Consider the following 20758-nt stretch of genomic DNA (forward strand, 5'->3'; position numbering starts at 1 on the left):
GACGCATAGCTCATTATGAAACAGTTATCAAGGATACATGAAAAATTAATTGGGCTCAGTTTGATTCTGAAAAGAATCGGCTTTCTACTTGGCGGGCTCCCCTCCTCTTTCCAGATGTTGTGCGCCGGCCCCTGGAGAAACAGCAAAGGGAGATGTATTAATACATTGTATTGATTAGATCAAGACCCCTGACAGTTATTTGTAGAGATACCATCTGGCTGCTGTTCGAATTCCTTCACCAAAAACAGGACGTGACATGTTATTAATCTCAACTCTCTAAGTATAGACAGTTGCCTTTTCTGCTAAACCGCATTTTACCATTCTGTGGGAGATGGAGGCAGACCTGAAGGGTGCAGAAATTAAGGTTATTACACAAATTGAGCCATATGGTCCAAATATTTCAGCAAGAAAATTGCCAGGCAATAAAAATTGCTCCTGCCTTCCTAATGGTGTAAATTACAGTTTAACCATAGCTCTAATGATGTCCTTCTGCCGCGCTTAACTACTGTTACATGAAGGACATTGTTTTAAAAATATAAAAAACAAGTAAATGCCAGCAGCGTGTTTTACAATCTGTTAGTGTGTCATTAAGAACACTGTCAGAATTACATAAACATAATGGCAGGCAACGCAGCATACAAAAGAACTCGTATGAAAACAGAAAGCGTCTTGAAAACTCTCTTCTTTATCTCTCTAATGTCAAGAGCACGGTCCCTTCTGGAAGTTTCAAGGGAGAAAAGCCCTGTCCAGTGCTATAGGCTAATTTTTTTATGTGCCCCGATAGCAGTGTTTTCTAAACAAGTCTCACAAGTCCTAGGGGTCCTTTGTGCACATCTTGTCCGAGGTGAGAGGAGGGCCGACCAATTCTAAACGAAATGATGGAAGTTGACCTTTGTAAGTATTTCCCTTCTTGGGAAGAAGGAATAAGACGCCCCTGTCGTCCTTAATAGTGACAAGTAGTATTGAAAGTACAATTTCTGCCATATTTCCGAAAAAACTAATCTTGCTATTTGGGGCACAATATTGAGAGGATGCTAACTCAAGGTAGTCATACAGTAAGGACCATGAATATTTGAGGAACACTGGAACCCTTCAAATGTTTTTGGATCTATTGTACCAAAACACCCTGGCATTTAAAAAATTATATCCATCCAGATCATAAGAATACTTATGTTTTACTCTCTAAATTACACAATCTCTTCAACTTTTTGGCCTTCTGAGATGTTCAAAACACAATTTAAGGTAAAAGTCAGGAAAAAAATTTATCATAATTAGCTATGTATAAAATGTGAAGGAAAACTACTTTTGATATCTAGTGGAGATTTATTTTTTCTTTCAGCACTTTTTTCTTCTCCGTGTTCCTGAGGGGAGAAAGCCTAAGGTACATTTTGCCCTTTAAACTAAAAAATTAAAAAAGAAGGAAAAAAACAGGAAACAAAAACATACCATCTTTTTTTGGGTGAGGAAAATTGTCCCTGAGCTAACATCTGTGCCCATTTTCCTCTATTTTGTATGTGGGACACCGCCACAGCATGGCTTGATGAGCGGTGTGTAGGTCCAGGCTTGGGATCCGAACTTGCAAACCCCTGGCTGCCTAAGTCGAGTGTGTGAACTTAACCACTATGCCCTATTTTGTATGCATTCATTAATAGTAATGAGGACCAGTGAAGCTATGATTTCCTATGGCACAAAGGGCAGGGGTGGCAATCTGTTGTCTGGAGCATTTTCTGCCTGGAAGGCTCTACCCCAAGGTGTCCCCATGGCCAGCTTCCTCACTTCTTTCTAGTCTTGATTAAAATGTCGTCTTCTGGGGCCTGCCCAGTGGCATAGTGGCTAAGCTCGGGCACTCTGCTTAGGTGGCCCGGGGTTCGCCAGTTCAGATGCCAGGCACAGATCTAGGCACCACTTGTCAAGCCATGCTGTGCCAGGTGTCCCAGATATAAAGTAGAGGAAGATAGGCACAGATGTTAGCTCAGGGATAATCTTCCTCAAAATAAAAAAGATGTCATCTTCTGTCACTCTCAGGGAGACCTTACCTGGCCTACCTAGCTGTAATTTCAGTCCCCTTATCCACCACACACACTTTCCATCCCTCTTCCTTGCTTTACTTTTCTTCTTAATATTTAACATTATCTAGCAGTGTACATTTTTGCTTATTTATCTTGTTTCTTGTCTGTCCCTCCAACTAGAACATAAGCCCCCTGAGGGCAGGAAACTATGCTGCCTTAGAACAATGACTTTTAGACAGACATTTGTGTAATGAATAAATGGATTAACGAATTGATAAAATCTCTAATGAGCCAGAGGTGACTTGCATTATATTTCTTGTTCCTGTTCAAACTATAATCATAGTCTAGAATCCTTTTGCAGTTGCTTGGCAACGCCATATATTCAGTCTAAGAGGAGATCTGTATCTTCACAGATAAGTCAAATTGAGGTAGAATCATTTGCATGTTCCAATTTCCATCTTTAAGCAGTTATTTCCTGAGAACTGTCTACGTACAACATCTTGTGGGCACACTACACGTGCCGCTTCATTTCATCTTAACAACCATTTTGTGGAGTCAGTAGTATTATCTACAATTTATTAGTGAAGAAACAGGAATTCAGAGAGGTTAAGTTATGTGCTCAAGGTCACACAGCTCATGGCAGAGCTGTGGTTCCATTTCAGATCTCTCTGCTTCTAAAGTCTGCTCTTTCCACTCCCTAGTGCTGCCTCTTGAGTTATCGGCCTAGAGGAAACAAGATGTTTTTTATGAAAATCTAAATACCAATGAAAGCCACAAATTACAGTTCAATAAAACAAAAGTAAGAGATGCCACATAGCTTAACTGTCTAACACAAATAGAGAAAAACATTATAAAAGATTCCGAGACATAAAGCATCAATTGCAGGGAAAAGTTCAGAGAAGATGTTGGCGGAGCTCTGTGCCTTAAACAACGGGTGCGATTCAAACAGAAGGCGAGAAGGGGAGCAGGCATTTCCTTATTCAGGCGAAGAAACAGCAGCCTGGTTTTAAAACACCTGATGGCGAGTCTCTGCTTCAGGAGGGAGAGAGGGGGATATTTTTCCAACTTGTGCCCATTTATTGGGCAGACATTAAAGCAACTTTATTCAAAATATTCCCATCGGATGCCCAGCAAAGCCGTCCAATGAGGTGGTCAACAGCATGGGTCTGGGGTCAGGCACACAGGGATTATAGACCCACTCAGCATGGTCCCACTGTGGGCCCCCAGGAAGGTGGGCCTAGTGGTGCCTCCCTCAGAGGGGCAGCACCCCATAGAGTAGCAGGAACAGAGTAAATACTCAGTAAAGGGTGGTTATGCTGATCTGAAATAGGTTGACAGAAAACCAGTACATAAAGATGTCATTGTGCCAATGTGTCATCAGGGTCCTGTCTGGAGAGAGACTAGTCCAGAATGTTTTTAAAAAGAAAAGGTTTTCTCCATTTCTTATTCTCTCTTCATTCCCTACCACCCTTCCACACAAGCACCTGCTTCTTAACAAATCACGTTAGTAGCAGAAGGGTCTGGTGGCAGCTGGCCCGAGAGTCCAGGTGTCAGAGTAGGGAAAGAAAAGGTAGGCTGTTGGTTGGGAAAATTGGAGGAGGCTTCGTTTAAACTCATTTAAAACATGACCTTGAGCCAGCCCTGACAGCCTAGTGGTTAAAGCTCAGGGTGCTCCACTTCAGTGGTCCGGGTTCATCTCCCGGTCACAGAACCACACCACCCGTCTGTCAGTTGCCTTGCTGTGGCGGCTCACATGGAAGAACTAGAAGGTCTTACAACTAGGACACAATACCATGCACCGGAGCTTTGGGGAGGAAAAAAATAAAGGAAGATTCGCAAAAGATGTTAGCTCAGTATGACTCTTTCCCTGCAGAAAAAAAAAAAAAATTAAAAACATAAGGGGCAGGCCTGGTGGCATAGCGATTAAGTTCGCATACTCCTGGGGTTCACAGGTTCAGATCCCAGGCACGGACCTACATACCACTCGTCAAGCCATGTGGTGGTGGCATCTCACATACAAAATGGAGGAAGATTGGCACAGATGCTCGCTCAGGGCTAATCTTCCTCACCAAAACTAAAACTAAAAAATAAATAAATAAATAACATAAAATTCTACCTAAAGTCCACGATATTCAGGCGACGCCTCACTTAGCTGAGGACCTGCTGGATCACAACCCAACCCTCATCAGGCAAAGCTCTGATGTCATCACTGGCTTTGTGGCACTGCCTGGGCCACCTCACCAGCATTCAAAAGTGGAGTGCTGACCACAGCCGAAATGATAAGGATACACCTCCCGATGCCACAAGAGCCCCTTAAAGAACTAGGAGGAAGGAAAGGCAGATCACTCCTCTGATATCGTCAGTAAACTTTGTTTGTAGCAGGACCTATGCTGCCATCTTTTTTCACCTAATCCCGTGTAAATTCTAGTTTACAGGAAATTTAATGTATACTTAAAATTAGCTTTCTAAATATTGCTGTGTACATTAAACCATAACGAATGTTCTTCCTTCGTGACCTACCATGTTCTAGAAATACAATAATTAGCACATTTAGGTTAAGCATCATCGGGGCCTCAGGAGAGCCCATCTACTTGTCCTTTCTGCTCAGAAGTACCTGGTCATCGTGCCTCGTGCCTTGGCATCTTTCCTTTGATTGAGCGATAATTATTTATTAGTGGAATATATGCTTATTATATCCAGGAATTAAAGTTGTTAGGGGCATTGAGCATCCAGGTCCCTGTGGCTGGATGATCACATCTGTTAGAAATAAATCACTTTAAAAAAAATTATATTAGTCCCACAGACGGTCAAGGAATGGAGGGAGGGAGGGAGGGAGGGAGGGAGGGGTGAATAGGGCCAGGAAGCTTGATTTTAAATCTTGTGAAATAGAGTGTGGTCAATATGTTGTCAGCACATTGCAGTGTTCAGACATCAACTCTATATTTCCCCTCTTTGAACCTCAGGTGGCCAATTAACAGTACGTGCTATTTATTCATTACAAAATAGGCAGGATAAATTAAATGGTTAGATTGGCTAATAAGAATTCTGAGCAAGGAGTAGAATAAAAAATGATGCATGAAGAGAGACCCAAAAAAAATTCTTTGGGGAATTCCAGCAAAAATATGGAGGAATTTTCCTCTTCCACTGGAAGCAAGGAAATTTAAATGGAAAGATTCTCCCTAAATGAGTTTTCTTCCTGAAATACATTCTCTTTAAGTCTCTCATTTGTATTTTCTTAGAGTTTCTTTCCTTACTAAGTTAGAAAGACAGTCTTAAATGATAGCCATGTGTCGCTTAACAACTGGGATATGTTCTGAGAAGCACGTCGGTAGGCGGTTTCACTGTTGTGTGAACATCATAGAGTGCACTTACACAAACCAAGACGGTATAGCCTACTACACACCTAGGCTATATAGGACTAATCTCATGGAACTACCATTGTATATGTGGCCCATCGCTGACACAAACGTTCTTATGCAATGCATGACTGTACTTCCAACAATTACTCGTTTCACTAGGATGTTTTGATGCCCCTTTTTACAAGCAATGTCATTTTGTAGACCTTATATGCATCAAGTCACAACCCAGCAGATGAGAAGCCTGTGAATTTACTTGATCTTGTGAATCTTCATTTTTTCAAATATGAAAGAACTTAAGGGATTATAAAACTATCTATATAATTGAAATTCCACTGAAATGTACATATTAAACATATTAACTTAGGCATTTTCATTTTGTGACCAAAGACTATATGCTTTTACATATCTGACGTTTATTCCTATAATGTTCTCTCTCTCTTATTGCAAAATGTATATCAGAAGAATAAGGTAGAAGAGAGCGAGGGCTTGAGGGTTTTTTAACTGATAACGCAGTGACTCACCACGCAGTGTCGCTAGACTAGGTGCCTTGCGGATCTACGGAAGGTGACAGAGTTTCCAGACATAAGAAATTCTGAACTCTCACCTTCAAAGATCCGAAAAGGTAGTGTTGATGCTCTCCGTTTCCTCACTTTTGAATAACTTAGTAATTCTCATTAAGAAAATTAAAGGTCTTCATCTGGCAGCATCTAAAAGAAACGACTCAATTGGGTACAACTTTGAAAGCCAGACATCATCTTAAAAGTCAATATTTGTTTCAACAGTGGATGTTTCTGAAAGGAAATGACTATTTAACGCGTGTGGTCTACCGAGTCTTTTCATTTTTGAGCCCTCAAGCTGAGCTCTCCATCCAGCAGGGTCGACCCCTTTCTTTCCGTGAGGAGAGTGCCCTCTGCTGGACGTGTCCACATACCGCGTACTCCTGCTAAGACACGGAAGTCATTTGTGCACCCAACACGTGAGCAGTTAGGATGCATCAAAGCAAAGGTTTTTGGAACATCCTTGGCTCTTCTCGGGCTAGAATGATCACAAGTGTGCAAGTGGCCACAGCTCACTGTAGTTTTCTTTTTACTGCTGTATTATAGTACCCTGTTGGGGGATACATCGGAGCATTTCATGTGTCCTACTTTTAAAAGGCCCAGATGGTGACTACGTGCTCCGGTTTGAATGGGGCAGCCCTCATCTTTCATGCTCTGTAGTCTGCCTAGTTATCAGAGAGACACAAGACAAGGAAAATTCTTCCATTTTTCAGCTCCTCTTCATCTGTTTCTAGTCACCCACAGTGAATGATGCGCTTGCACAATTGTTAAGATGACAGTCACCTTGATAACTCAAGCTCGCTTTCCTGGGATGGGGAGTGCCCTGTGTACCCATAGCTCCCAGCTTGCCTCCCAGCGCCCTACCTTTTACAGGGTAACTGATTACTTGCAATCTTGTAAGTAACACGGGCGTGAGAGGCAGTGTAAATATTTTATCCCTTGCTGAAACCACTTAGGTTTACATTGGTCTTCTTCACTCTAGTCTTTAAGCTTAACAGAGAATTTAAATCAAATCATCCAACCTGAGAAATAGCTGAAAGAACTAATAAAATAAACGTAACAGTCTAACTGGTTAAAATAGCCCAAGTGCGTAATACAAGTTTAGTGTAATTTTGTGACGTGCACATTTTATAGAGCTTTTGTATCAAACTGTATTCTTCAAAGTGCCATCTGGGCAATGACCATCAGTATCATTTTTATCAATAATAGTCAGCACTTCCCACTGGGAAATTAGTCAAGGGGATGAGATTTTTTTTTTTACAAATTATCTTTAAGCATTTATCTTCCAAAAAGTGTTGCTAGACTTTGTCCATTACAAGACAACGACCTAAGTGAGTTACTTGTTCTTATTTTAGAACTTTATTCGTGATAAACTGGTGATCAGTTTCCATTTTATTTTTCAGATAGGAAAATGATTTTGTTCTGTTTCCCATGATAATAACAGCTTTGCCGAAGGAAGGATGTTAATATAGGCCAGATGTATCCAAATTTTTTGGAATGCATACTCCTGTAAATAATATCTTTGGGAGCACACGTCCCCATTATATGACTGTTTACTTTTTTTATAAATTGTAAAATATGAACAAATATTATTTACACAATGAAAATATAAATTTTAAAAGGAATAGATGTAGATAAAATTATCGATAGAATATTTGATTAATCATGAGCTAATGTTATCATCAGCTGGTACCTCAAGGCACAGTATATATTTATTGAAGGATTTATCATTAATAATACCGGATATCAATCCATTTTCCAAGGGATCGCCTTGATAATTTTAAACACTTTTGTCAACTTTTGGGAAAATATGATTGGACTATCAGTGTTTATACTGCAGTGAGTAAAGAGCTTGTATTATAAGTAAGAAATATCAAACTGGTCATTTACTTGTTCTTCATTTATGTATGAATTATTAATATTATATTGGAATCATAGTTTTTAATTATTTCAGGAATCTGGAAAGTCATTCATGTTTCTAAAGATAGTATAGCTAAACTAGGTAATATAATCCATAAACCCACTTATCACGGAACCATAAACTGTAACGTAACACTATCTGATAAAAGCCAACAAATAAATGAGATAAATAGTTCCAACTCCTCCATATCGTAAAACTTCCGTTCTTCCCTTTCCAGGGACTGATCCAGAACTTAATTCATTCACTTATGTAATCCATATGCACCTAATATATGCCAGCTGGGTACCCAGAAGTGAACACACCTGACAAAAATCCTTCCCTATTGAAACTTTTATTCTGGTGGAGAAAGACAAGGAACAGCATAAGGAAGGGCAACGGAGAAAGATAAATCATGGATGAGGGATCAGAGGAGCTGAGCTGGCCGGTCAGGGGAGTGTATGCTGGCCAGTCGTGGGAGTGAGGAGGGTGTTGGGCTGTTCGGACAGGGTGGGTGGTATTTAATGGAGGGAGGCCACGGGAGGTCTCACAAGAAGGTGACATTGGAGCAGAGATTTGAAGGAAGAAAGGAGCAAAGCAAGCAGTTAACTGTCCGTTCAGGAATGGGGATGTATAACCAGATACTGTGCTTCAGGAGGCTGCGTTTGGTCCCTGGGTAGTCCAGCTAATTTCCAGGACCCACTGGCATGTGCAATGACTTTCAACCCAGGATTCTGAAAGGTCGTGTTCAACTACTGACATCCCTTTAACACTGCTTGGACAGATAAATGCTTCATTGCCTGGGGTTATAAGGCTCAACCATCAGTTGAGTTATGTAACACAGACATTTTCCCAGTTTCCAAATCTGTTCTTTGGGTCCATAACTTTGACATACTGGTGGACTTCATAATAATGAAGTCTTACTTGAATGCCAGGCCATCCCGTGGCCATCTAACATCCTTCCTTTCTTCCCATATATTCTTCCCAAATGTCCCCATATTCCAGGTAAACCAGAATAGGACTCGCTCATTGCAAAATAGAGATAAGTTTCTTCCAGTTACTATATCCAACTTAAGCCCAGCTGCTCTTGATAATGTCCCCAATCTTTCTCTAGTTTTTTCCTAATCCCATTTTGATAATCTGTAGCCCAAAAATTAAATAGTAAAAGTAACCACCCCAATATATCATATATACAGTAATAATGAATATTTATATACATGACCCAACAAAAAATGGAAACAGTACAGCCTACAGAATTTTTTTCTGTAATAGGTCAGGAGGCCAGTAGTGACAATTATGACTTCCCTTTCTTAGCTCCCTGATAAATTGGGGTTATTTGGCTGATGAGAGCAACCAAACCCGTTCCTGAAGGATCTGAGTTCTTAGTGGTCTTGCCTTGATAAGACTATGGTGTTCTTCCATCAGCCTGGCAAGATGCTCAAAAAGAGGGAGGGAGGCGGGGAAGGATTTCCAGGCTCATGGCTAAGCTTGCCAACCTCCATTATGTAATAGCATCCCTATTTTATCTTATCAATCACCCCAGCCACTGGTCTAAGCTCCCATTTTTTCCCTCCTTGCCTAGTGGCACAAGGCAATCAAAATAGCAAGGGAACAATTTTCTACTTTCCATTCAATGAAACCATCATGGAAGCATTTCTCTCCTAAAACTCTAAATCAGCAGATTCCAGAGTCTCAGTTACAGTAAATAAAACTTGTGCAAATGGGTCTTTAGTTCTTATTGTGTTTGAAAGGATGCTTCCCCTCCCTGTCTTTCGATCCAGTCTTCTGGGATTTCTGCACCAGATGTGAAGGTCAAATTACTAACTGTAAATTCTCTTCTGACTCTAAGATTCTACGAGTTTTACATTTGTTTTCATTGCTTAAATCCTGCATTGAATGACACAGTGCTACTCTTACATCATGTGTATCTAGTACATTTCCTACACATTGATATTGAAAGCCCATCCTTTGGTGGAGTCTTCTGTGGCTGCTCAAGCCCGTGATGACTTCCGATGTGTACACTTTCATGCTAGTTTCCATGTGTTTTTAGCTGGTCTCATGAATGTGAGTCTTGCATTCCTAATGGGTTGCAATTCATGAAATCCAAAAGTTGCATGCTTTCTATTTCTTTTCCACTTCCTTTAATGCCTAGCACCATGCTAGAAAAAAGTAAATGCTAAATAAATATTTGACTGTGGATTTGACCCTCGGACCATAAACCAATAACAGCACTTTCCTTGCTGAGAGTTCCAAACAAAGTGTAAAATCGACTTGAAACAATTGCCTTTTGAGATCAACAGGCCTCTATGTTTCCTTCACGGCTTCTGTTAACAAGGATCTGATTCAGAACACTCTGCCGGAGTGCCAACCATGTGCCAGGCTCTTTCAGAAGGGTCATCTGGTATAATTTTCACAGAGGTTCCTGAGAAAAGTATTAACTGTTAGACTCCATGGCTCAGAAAAAGTAGGTAATTTGCATAAGGTCCCTCTAGTATGAGTGACAGAGCCATGACTTGCAGTCAGGTCTTCAGATGCTAAGTTGACTGCTTTTTGATTAAAGTTCCTGGAGTCTCAGAGGTTGTCTCATTCCCCAGACATGAGTCACAGGGCTTCTCAGAGAATTTCCTCCTGCATGGAACAGAGATCCTTTTTGCCTTTTTGCTAAGACCAGCCAAGCAAAATAACAGATTGTGGAACTTTTTTTTTTTTTTTTTTTGGTGAGGAAGATTGGCCCTGAACTAACATCTGTGCCAATCTTCCTCTATTTTGTATGTGGGATGTCACCACAGCATGGCTTGATGAGCAGTACATATGTACACACCCAGGATCTGAACCTGTGAACCCTGGGCCGCTGAAGTGGAGTGCACAAACCTAACCACTACACCACCAGGTCAGCCCTGGAACAATTTTAATAATGCATTCAAAATGCCAAACTCATAGCACACTCTCTATCCTCAGTGAGAAATTTTTTTCCTGTTTTGTCCAAATGTCCAACAAAAATTACCATGCAAAATTAAAAGCAATCTTTGATTTGCCTACCTGGAAATAAGAACCACAACGTCTAGCTCTCAGAGCAAATAAAAGTTTTTATTTTTAATTAAGTATGCTTAGCTTAAGTACATTTTCTCTTAAGGTGTAATGACTAAACCGTGATCATTTCTTTTTGTTTATTCATTTAAAACGCAAATAAAAGCAGATAATCAATAGATCATAATCTAAAACTAGGGGATTTACAAGTTAATAAGCTTGAGTCAATAGATATTCCATAACGAAGCCCTCAATGCTGAACCTGACATAATTTGCTTTGCACTAAGCTGGTTGACTTAATGCTTTAATTTAATTTCAATATTAAGTGAAAAATCCAGAGAAAAGGGAAAAATTTAAATCCTATTATTGTAAAGTGTTTTCAAAGCAACAACTCAATATCGTGCCTCCACTGCGTAAGCGTGTCACCAACATCTAGCTAAACCAGTAGGGCTCTGACTGTCGAGAACCGGTTAACCCCTTTGGAGCCGGGTACAAGTGAATCGGGGATGTTTCTCCATGGTCTATCTTTACAATATCTTTTCTCTTAGCCTCAAGTGTCATCATTTTTTAGTCTCACAATGTCTGCTTTTCCTGACTTATAGGCAAACTCTTGGAGCTGTGTTTATTTGAAAAGCAATCCTTCTGTTCCCCTTGAGATTGTCACTCAGCCTGACTCCCCATAGAGCAGAACAGTGAGCAAGCTTGGGTTAAAGATCAGAGGAAGCCTTTGCTGGTCCCCTGGAAGAAAGAAGTGAGAAGCTCTCTATATCAAGAAATGGCACAGGCTGGCTTCCACCTTCCAAAGTCTTGCGGTCCTGGGGCGGGGGGTGGGTGAGAAGGGTTTGATGCAAAACCCAGCACACCTTCCAGGTTCTGGGCACAGGCTCCATAGTCAGAATGCCTCCGCTCAGATCCTGGTCTGCCCTTTATAACTATATGACCGTGGACAGTTTGCCTCAACTCTCTTTACATCCATTTCTGTATCTGAAAAATGACGGTAATAACAGCATCTTTCTCATGAGGTTGTTTTAAGGATTAAACAATTTAATAGACTTGACGTACTTGGAAAGTGCCTGTAACCCTTTGAGACACTTTTTAGGAAAAGAATTAAAAGCGTAAAGAATATATGCTAAGAATCTCTGAAAGCAGCTACAAGTTGTGGGTCTTATTTTCATTGAGGCCAATCAAAGCTTGTATTTAATTCTGCATAGTCATTTTTACTAGACATTTAGACAAAAAAGAAAAAAGGCTTTCAGTGAGGATAAAAAGTGTGCCATCAGCCGTCCTTGAATGTAGTGGCAGATGTGCCTTTCCAAACAGTCCTGCGTGCACAGCCACAGTCCATTTGTGACCATCCTCACAACGTCATTTGTAGCTTCCTAGGTCTAGTTTTCGCTTTGTGCCATTGTTAGTTCCACCGTAGCCAGGGTGTCAGGGCATTTCGGCTGTCCTTTAGGCCAGCTTGAGCTTTTTGGTCCCATTGTTGTTGTCCCCAAGAACCAGTCAGCTCACTTTGCCAAAGTAAATGGACTGAAAGTTACGCACTGGCTTTTTACCATAGGGGAAATTTACCATTCAGGACAGATGCTCGGAAAACGGAGAACAGAAATCTCATTGATTTTTATGATGAACATTTTTTCCCATTTCTCCATCTCTGAACTTATGCGCATCTAACAATCTCACAGTCGCTGTAGGTGGCAGTTGTTACGTACTTGTCACTTCCTGTGCCTGCATAAACTTGATCAACGCCATTCATGCTCTCATCACTTCAGTTGAGTTATAGATGCCGTTGGTACCACACACACTGAGTTTAATTGCCACTTAAAATGTCTTCAGAAAGATTACACTATGATTTGGCATTAAAATGAAAAGCTATTGTATATACATAAAGGCACAGAAACAGAAGCTTAATATACAATTAAAAAAAAAAAAACCTGTGCCCATACAAGTCTAAAGGTGTCTTTCAACAAATATAAAATAAAAATTCTAAGTGATAAAAAAATCGTTGTATCTTCATTCTTTTGGAAGCCTTTTTGTTCTTTCTTAGGGATATATAAAATGACAGTATGTCCTGAAATAGACGGAACTCTGGATTCAAAGAAATGAGGTATATTCCATGGTAAATATGTTTTCAGACACCTAGCATATTGCCAATAAGATAATGTATTTAATAAAAAATTAGGGGCAGGCCTGGTGGCACAGCAGTTAAGTGCGCATGTTCTGCTTTGGCGGCCCGGGGTTCACTGGTTTGGATCCCGGGTGTGGACATGGTACCGCTTGGCAAGCCATGCTGTGGTAGGCGTCCCACATATAAAGTGGAGGAAGATGGGCACGGATGTTAGCTCAGGGCCAATCTTCCTCAGCAAAAAGAAGAGGATTGGCAACAATTAGCTCAGGGCTAATCTTCCTCAAAAAATTAATTAATTAAAAATATTAAATTAATATTTAATAAAAATAAAATAAATTTAAGTAAAAGATAATTTATCCATTCAGCAGAAAATCTATTGAGCACCCTTAGGGCGCCAAACATATTGTGTATCCACAGTTCTTGTCCTCTAAGTGTTCAAGGTCTAGTGGGGAGAGAAGGCAGGTAAATGGACCACCTTAACGCAGTGTAAAAATGCCAGGAACAACATAAAGACCAAAGAGGAGGAGTAGGTAATTTCCTAAGGGTCAAAAAACTCTTCCAAATGGAGATGACATTAAATGTGTGTTTTTGAGGATGGTCAGGAGTTGCCAGGCATGGAAGGGCCTCTGAGCAAACGGGAAGCCATGATCCAAAGCAAAACCTCGTTGAAGAGTGTTGCAACGAGACCCTCTGAATCTTGAGGCTGGAGCACAGGGTGTAGACAAAGGGGCAAAGCATGACCCGGGACTGGCAGGCTGCGGGAGTGCTTGCTGATAAGGCCTGGCAGTCCTGACCCCAATTGCTTCCTGACCAGATCCAGGCTATGGCATCCACCTGACCTTCAAATTAGAAAAGTTTGGACTTGATCCTTCCACTTGACTATGGCAATGAAATAGGATCTAGGAGAGCAGGTAAGTGATGTCGGAAAGCATCTTGCATTCGTTGAAGCATAGGCTTCAGGACCACTTCAAATCTAAGAGACGGGATGTTAGTCGGATCAATAACCAGCCTTGCCAAGAGGAAAGTCCTTCCAGAGACAGTCATGGAGGGCAATCCTCAGCCATATTGCCATCTAATATCAAAGATATGACCTTGATTGGGAGTGTTTGTTTTAAGATGACCATGCATCCTCTCCCTTAGACCTGCCATCACTTAGAATTTATGCCACAAAAGGAACCTAGGGGCATAGGGCTCTACAATTTGACCCTACCCTTCCTCAGCAATAGCTGACCCAAGGCCAGCCAATCCATTGCCCAGCTAACAGCCACTCTAACAACACTCTCTTTCTGAAGATGCCCAGAAACAGTGGTCAGATAGCCATGAGTACTAAAGCTGTAAGTTTATTTAGACTGGAAATTGGTAGTCATGTTGGGCAATAAGTAAAGAAATAAAGCAAGTTAAGAGAAAGAGAAGACGGAAATATTATGCAGCCCAGAGAGAGAAAGAGAAACTCCAGGTTCTGACAGTTTTCCAATCTCTAAGAGTCCAAGTTGAATTTCATGTGCTTGCATCCTATCCTTTCAATTCCTCTCTTTCTCCAGTCAAAATTCTTTCCTGTTCACTGTAACTAAATATTCTTGACTAGAATGTAGGCTCCATGATTTCCCACCTTTCCTGTAATTATAGATTGTAAGTTTTGGAATCTGGACATCATATTTCTTATTGGGAAATACAGCTGATTTCTGGGTTTGATCATAACATTGCTGAACTCTACAATAATTTATTTTTAGAAGCTTTGGACTTTTTAAGTAGTCATTAACCTTATTTCTCATCCTTCCAAATGCATATGCTTTGTTTTAGTCAAAATAGGATAAGATAGGATAGGATATGCAGTGATAACAAAATTCCAAATATCAGTGAGATATTTGAACACAAGAGAGAGACGGAAAGCAATAGTGGGTTTGGCTGCTTTTCGCCATCTTGTATTAATGCCAGACCATGATAGGGGAAGAACATGCTGGAGGGCTCTGTAAGATGTTGTTGAGGTCCAGGACTAAAAGTGGCTTAGATCCCTTCTCCACACATCCCATTGACAAGAATTAGTCATATAACCCCATTTAGGTACAGGAAAGCTGGAGAATGTGGAAGAGTAAATGGATATTTGGTGAGCTCTAACAATCTCTTCTGCATCCCTCTCTCTCTCCTTTTCTTGTTTTGGTCTGGCATTACCTAGGATTACCAGGACAATGATGACTAAAGGGCATCCTGTCTGACTTGATTGTTATAGTCATGGGAAGATTTATAAGGCTTTAGCATTAAATATGATTTTACTAAATACTGTTTATCAGATTAAGGATAATCTCTTCTATTTTCATTTGGCTAAGAGATTTTAACATGAATGGGTGGTAATTTTGTTAATTCTGTTGAGATGATCCTATGTGAATCAACTTCTAAGGGCTAAATCCTATATAGTCATGATATGTCTTTAAATATACTGTTGAATACTATTTGCCAATATTATGACTTTTTCATCTAATCTCAAGTGATCTGGGTACATAACATATTTTTCTTGATATGCTCTTGTCCAATTCTGATATTATACTAATGTCATATAATGAGTTTGGTATCTGGTCCATTTTTCCTATTTTTTAGAAGACTTTGTACATAATATCAATTATCTGTTACTCACAGATTTAATTAAAAGCAACAACCAAAAACTTCACTGGTAAAACTCTCTGGTCCTGGCCCTTTACGGAGTAGAAGGCTGATTCAGGCCTTTGTTTTATTTTATTTTAAAGCTGATTGGTCTATTTTTGAGTGCACTTGTTTAATTTTTTCTACTTTCTTAGAATTCCCATTTTATGTACATTTTTACATTTATCATCATAAAATTGTTCACATTTTCCTATTTCCAAGGATAACCCGATCCATGGGGACTGAATGAATGTCTGCCATCCTAATACCCAGAGCCTCTGGAAAATGTCATTTTGGGTTTTATAGCATCAACCTCCCTATGCAAATTTCCTATACTACCTAATAGTCGTATTTATTCTTCATTAGAGAAAGGCATTATCTTTTTCAGTCCACCCCCAATATCAGGGGTTGTAAGAACACAAAAAACTGTATCATATTTCACTCCCTAGAGATAAAAATGAAAAATTATACTCATTATTATATGATCCACTTTATGTATATGTGCAAATAAATTTCTAAACACCAAATAAATGAAGTCAGTAATAAGGAAGAATTTACTCGATTATTCAATGTACATTTATCCAATATCTGCTAGGTCTCCACAACAAACATTTACTAGGATAGTGTTCATAAATTGAACTTAAAAGATATGCTTACTTTTGTAAGATGCTATGCCTTTTTTCAAAATATTATTCTCCATATATTCTCCATACAAGCCAGGGTGCTATCCGCTGAAAATGCCTTGTGGGATTTCCACTGCTGTAGACTCATCCATTTATTCAATCATCCCTTCCAGAAATATTTATTGAATATCTTATGTGTAGAAGCATCCCCTGGATGCCTAAGACAATAATAATAAAATCCAGCACTTGTTAAATGCCCACGATGTGTCAGGCACCATCTAAGAGTTAACCCACTAAAGTTTACAAACTCAAAAAGGTAGGTACTATTACTGCTCACCTTTGACATATGAGAGAATCAAGGTAAAGCACGCTTAAGAAACAGTCCTCATGCAAAAAGTTCTCTTGGTAGTGGGAGGACAAGCAAGTGAACAGACCGGTACAATGCAGCAGAAAGTCCACCAAGAAAGGAAGTACATGAGTAAATTCAAACCCATTCTCACTCACAGGCAGCAATGCTTATGACAAATTTGGGACACCTGTTTCAAACAAATAATTTTATTATTTTTTTTTTGGAGGAAGATTAGCCCTGAGCTAACATCTGCCACCCATCTTCCTCTTTTTGTTGAGGAAGATTGGCCCTGAGCTAACATTCGTGCCCATCTTACTCTGCTTTATATGTGGGACACCTGCCACAGCATGGCTTGATAAGCGGTACGTATGTCCACACCCAGGATCTGAACCAGTGAACCGTGGGCCACTGAAGCGGAATGTGCAAACAACTGCTACGCCACCGAGCCAGCCCCCATATAATTTCAATTTTTAATTTAAATTTTCTCAACTTTAATTTTTAATATGGCAAATATTGACAGATACAAAGAACAGAAACAAAAGCTTTGGGAGATCCTCTATTGTTTTTAAGAAATAGGGGTCCCAAGACCAAAACGTTAGAACCACTGATGCCGTTGAATTCTGTATGGTACAGGAATAAAATCATAACCCCGCCACTCGCCAGCAGTGTGATTCTGGACAAGTCACTTAACTTATGTAACCTTCAATTTCCTTATCTGTAATATTACCAACCTCACAGCTTCATTGTGAAGATGAAATGAGATAGTGCCTGTAAAGTACTTTTCAACAGGTCTGACATTGTAAAAGCAAAAACTTTGCTCAAAAATAATTACCCTGGGGCCGGCCCCGTGGCTGAGTGGTTAAGTTTGCACACTCCACTGTGGCGGCCCAGGGTTTTGCTGGTTCAGATCCTGGGCACGGACATAGCACCATTCATCAGGCCACGCTGAGGCGGTGTCCCACGTGCCGCAACTAGTAGGACCCACAACTACAATAAACAACTATGTACTTGGGGGTGATTTGGGGAGAAAAAGCAGAAAGAAAAAAAAAAGATTGGCAACAGTTGTTAGTTCAGGTGCCAATCTTTAAAAAAAAAAGAAAGAAAAAAAGTAACTGTAAAAAATAAAAAATAATTACCCTATCTTAGGAAGGATACACAGGAAAATGGTAAACTGATAGCTTTCGTTGCTACTGGGCAGGGAAATTTTTATTAAATACTCTTCATTTCAAAGGTATTATAATTTATTGAAAGTAATAATTTAATTAAAACTTTAAAAATGAATAAAAGAATTACCTGCTTCTAATAGATATGGGCCTTGTAGTTTATCTACCACTTCATTTTTGGTGAAGCTCTATTGTTCCCAATTTATCTATGGAAAGAGCTAAGCACACAATGATGGTAACTCTTAGTATAAAACATTGCTTTGCTGCAGATGCTACAGGCAATTCCAAGTTCATTGGCTGATACCTGAGCCTACCCACATCAGTTTGCCATACACAGAATTTTGGCTAACCTGGTTTCCACCTGCAAAGCTAAAAGGATTTTTCTAAATATCATACCCTTTCCTGCCTCATCAATCTCTCCCTCTTTATTGGAGGGAATATACAAACATGGGATAGTATCTCTTTTTTTTAAATGTGACCTTGTGGGCCCCTCCAGCTACCATCCCATTTTCCTGTTCTCCTTTACAGCCAAATTTCTCAAGAGTTCCAGTAATGTTCCCTGTTTCTACTTCCACACATCTAGTTCTCTCTTCTTCCCACTCCAATCAGAGTTCTGTCCCTACCACTCCACACAAAGGCTTACTTCAAGAATCCTTGAGGGGTCAGCCCCATAGCCAAGTGGTTAAGTTTGCGTGCTCCACTGTGGCAGCCCAGGGTTTCACCAGTTCAGATCCTGGGCGCAGGCATGGCACCACTCATCAGGCCACATTGAGGCAGCATCCCACGTGCCACAACTAGAAGGACCCACAACTAAAATATACAACTATGTATGGGGGGTAGTTTGGGAGAAAAAGCAGAAAGAAAAAAGAAAAGAAAAGAAAAGAATCCTTGAGCCAACCCGGATGGCCTAGTGGTTAAAGTTCAGTGCTCACTGCTTCAGAGGCCCGGGTTCGGTTCCCTGGCGTGGAACCACACCACCCATCTGTCAGTAGCCATGCTGTGGCAGCAGCTCACATAGAAGAACCAGAAGGGCTTACAACTAGAATATACAACCAGGCACTGGGACTTTGGGGAGGAGGAAAAAAAAAGAACTCTTGCCAAATCCAAAGGTCTTTCTGCGTCCACCTCACTTAACGTTTCAGCATCATTTGACACTGATGACCATGCTGTCAATTTTATGAAATATCCTCTTCTATTAGTTTCATGAACTTGCACTCTCCTGGTTTTCTTCCTACTTTACTGATCTTTTCTTAGCTTTCGTTACTGACTCATTCTCTTCTGCTTGTGCTTCTCACCTTCATTTTGGTTCTGTCACTGATTGTGGTCCTGGGCCCTCTTCTCTACCTACACTTTCTTCCTAGACTCTCGCTAAGTCTCTCCTCAGACTCTCTCTACACTCTCTTCTTCACCTCATCCCTTCATTTTAAATTGTGTCCATATTCATTGACAGCACAAATATTTTTTGAGCACTTACTCTATATGAGGTACAATTAGAGACACTTGGGATGGAGCAGAGAATAAAAGAGACACAGGTCCCTGGCCCAGTGGAATTTACATTCTACTAAGGAGAGATAGACAATAAATAACAATCATGATGGATAAGTAGATTATAGGATATGCTGGAAATGAGCGATGAGAGCTTTGGAAAAGAAAAAAATATAGAGAGCAAGGTAAAGGGTTCCAAAATGGGAGGAGGGGGAGAGGAGAGTGGGCAAGTTGCAGTTTTGAATAGGAGCGGCTCAGTGAGAAGATGAGCTGAAGTTACCCATGTGGACTTGTTGGGTAAAGTGGGCTGCAGGCAGAGGAAACAGCCAGTACAGGACCCTTAAGGCAGGAGCATGCTTGATGTGTTTGAAGACCAGCAACAAGACTGGTGTGGCTGCCATGCAGCTTGCAAGTGGGAAGAAAGGTAGGAGATGATACAAAGGGGAAATGAGAAGGTAGGCAAGAACAACAGATTTTTACTCTAAATGACAAGGGAGCCACTGCAAGGTTTAGAGCAGAGGAGTCACAAGATCTGACTAATGTTTCTGAATATCGCTCTGGCTGCCATGTAGATAGTGGGATTTAAGGTTAAAAATAGGAAGACCAGTTCAACAGACTATTGCAGTGGTGGAAGTGGAAGAGAATGGCTTGGACTGGGGTGGTAGTAGTAGAGGTGGTGAGAACTGATAGGATTCTGGATGTATTTTGAAGTCAAATAAACCTGATCCTATTTCCTAATGATTAGATGTAGGTGTAAAGGAAAGAGAGAATGAATCCAAAGTTTTTGGATAAAATAACCAGAAGGATGGAGCTGTCATCAACTGCAAAAAGGGGAAGACTGCAGGCAACACAGCTTTGGTGAATGCATCAGACACATTTCAACTGGGGAAACTGAATGCTATGGGTTTGGGGATATGGGATTTCTTATAGGAACTAGACTTTACGCAGTTGTGGGAAGAGCTGGGAAAGTGAAGATCCAGAGAGAGGAGTAAGAGGATGGGTAAAGGAGTGGCCACTCAGCCAGTTTAAGAAGCCAGGCTTGATTGGCCATCTAGGTGGAACTGCCAGGAGGAAGCTTGTGGAGAGGTCTATATGAAGCTGTACATCTGTGTAGCTGCCATCTCTGTGGGACCAACACCAAGCATCAGGTCATAGACCTGGGGCCACTGTTGGTCAAAGTCAACCATTGGAAGGAAGGGTCAGATATGGAGCAGAGGAAAATGAGGACAAGCTGAAACCCGCTTGCACCTCTGTGCCTTTTTATCTTCACATCCAACCTTAATGAACTTCAAGGAGTAATGACCACTGCTTTACTTTCATCCTCCAAATCTCTCACCAATTTTAACCAGAACCATACAGCATTATGTATTAGTTTCCTACTGCTGCGTAACAAATTACCGCAAACTTGGTGGCTTAAAAACAATTTGTTTCTATTTGTTATCTCACAGTTCCCATGGGTCAGAAGTCCCATGGCTCAGTTGGGTCCTCCGTTCAGGGTCCCACGAGGCTACAGTCAAGGTGTCCACT

At 40.6% G+C, this 20758-nt stretch overlaps 1 protein-coding gene across 1 annotated transcript in view; it reads left to right on the top strand.

Moving 5' to 3' along the window:
- The window catches only part of USH2A (usherin), a 747192-nt gene that overhangs the window by 661163 nt on the left and 65271 nt on the right, over window positions 1-20758 (top strand). The gene's annotated exons all lie outside the window — the stretch shown is intronic.

Source organism: Equus caballus, chromosome 30 (assembly GCF_041296265.1).
Source record: "Equus caballus isolate H_3958 breed thoroughbred chromosome 30, TB-T2T, whole genome shotgun sequence".
NCBI lineage: Eukaryota > Metazoa > Chordata > Mammalia > Perissodactyla > Equidae > Equus > Equus caballus.